The sequence below is a fragment of the Belonocnema kinseyi genome, chromosome 7, assembly GCF_010883055.1.
Source record: "Belonocnema kinseyi isolate 2016_QV_RU_SX_M_011 chromosome 7, B_treatae_v1, whole genome shotgun sequence".
NCBI lineage: Eukaryota > Metazoa > Arthropoda > Insecta > Hymenoptera > Cynipidae > Belonocnema > Belonocnema kinseyi.
Window position 1 is genome coordinate 131781558 of NC_046663.1, and position 2450 is coordinate 131784007.

The window sequence follows — 2450 nt, forward strand, 5'->3', positions numbered from 1 at the left end:
GTTTCTCAAGAGTTATATCTGATGGCTCTTTAAACAAGTTTTTTGATTCACAAGATTTAAGTCTTCGTAATCTAAAATACTCGAAACGTGATAAGTGTATAAAAAAAAAATTTGACTTATTAAAAAACAGGTCTTTAGTTTCTAATAGAGAGATTACTAATTTCAGATGAAACAAATGTTTGAAGAATTTATCAGCAGTTGAAATCCCTGATGATGTTACTGAAGTTTTAGCATTAGGATACAATTTTGGAGTTCCTTTAAATGTTAATAGAATTCCTATCAATAGTTTAGTTGCTAATCTTGAAAATTCTATCAAAAATATTAAAGCAGAAGATTTAAAATTTAATATTCGAAAAACTGTTACTCAAATAGTTTCAAATCGCAGTAATATTAATAAATTTAAAAATTTAGAAAAATCTGTTCAATTAGTTGAAAATTTCCAAAAAAATCATAAAGATTTCATTTTTGTGAAGGCTGATAAAAGTAAGTTAACGGTTGCAGCAAATAGAGACGATTATAACATTACAGTTGAAAACATCCATAAGAATGATATTTTATACAAGAATATTAAAACTAGTATGGTTCCAACTATTGAAAATAAATGTAATGACATAGCTACTAGATGGGAAAATTAAAGATTAATTAACGACCAATGTGCATACCATTTAAAAACTCACAATAGTGTTATACCAAAAGCTTGTGCTCTCCCTAAAGTTCACAAACCCAATTTAAGTTGGAGACTAATTGTTTCTAATGTTGGCTCTCCAGCTTATAAATTATCAAAGTATATTTCAAATATTTTAAAACCAGTTTCTATAAACACTGACTCATTTGTAAAAAATAGTTGGAAACTTAAAGATTGTTTAAAAAATATAAATGTACCAAAAACCCATTCGATAGTTTCTTTAGATGTTGTGTCCATGTTTGACAGCATCCCACTAGATCTCGCTTTAGATTGCACAGAAGAAAAACTTAATTTAAATCATAACTTGACAAAAATAACTGAAAATTAATTTCTTATAGCCACCAGAACAGTTTTTAATGGTACTGTTTTCTCCTTTGATAATAAATTTTATAAACAAATTTCGGGTTGCCCTATGGGTTCACCGTCATCTCCAGTAATTTCTGATTTAGTTTTACAAGATGTTGAAAAAAGAGCTTTACAATTGTTAGATTTCACACCTATTTTGTACAAACGATATGTCGACGATATTTTAGCCATTATTCCCACAGATAAAATTCAAGTTTTCTTAAATGCATTTAATATTATTGAAGATTGTATAAATTTCACTCATGAATGTGAGATTAATAATGTTATTAACTATCTTGATTTAAAAATGATAAAAACTCCAAATGGTGATTTATTAACCAGTTGGTATAAAAAACCTTCTTGGTTTGGTAGATACTTAACTATAATTCACATAATTTATTTGGACATAAAATTGGTTTAATTAAGGGTTTAGTAGATAGATGTGTAAAATTATCTGACATTCAATTTAGAAAAGAGAATTTAAATCTATTAGAAACAACTTTAGTACAGAATAACTATCCTCTTGAGTTTGTAAATAACATCATTAAAGAACACATTCACGAAATTTACAATGACAGTAATAAAACTAACAAGAAAAGTAATTGGAGTGACACTTACAATAGATTTAATTTAAATGTTACTTTGCCTTACATTCAGGGCCTATCAGAAAGATTAAGAAATTCATTAAAAAATTTAATATAAATGTTTATTTTAAAAACACTAATACTTTAGATAACTATTTGTTAAAAAGAAAGGACGTCGATTCCATTGAAAATTTATCTGGTGTTATTTATTTAATTAAATGTAAATGTTGTAATAAAGCTTATATCAGTGAAACAGGCAGGAGATTAAAAACTAGAATTGCTGAACACAAAAAAGATTGTGAAGTTGGGAATTTTAACACAGGTCGGTCGCAACATTCTTGGAATTTCAATCATTACTTTGATTTTCATTATAAACGTATTAAAATATTAGCTACAGAAAAAAATACTTATCAACGACATATTATTGAGTCTATTTTTATAAACAAATATCGTAAAATTTCAGTTAATTCACAGACTGAAATTCTAAATATCAATAAAATTTATCAGAGTATTATAAAATAATGTTTTTAATATTAATCATCTCTATATGTATATATGTGTATATGTACATATACACATTTATTAAATTTCTTATTTCAAATTTAAACTCTATTACGCGCTTCCTCATCAGTGGTTTTCAATAAAAACTTGCCAATTATATCATCGTTCATTACGTATTCTTCATGTATTTCTGAAACTGTCTATTTCTGTTCGTCCGTCTTAACCTACGCTAATTTGGTTTTCTCGTACTATATTTTTAAAAAATCTAGTCTAATCGATTGAAGTCTCAGTATTTTTTGAGACTTCTAACATGAACTAAATTTTAATTAATTTTT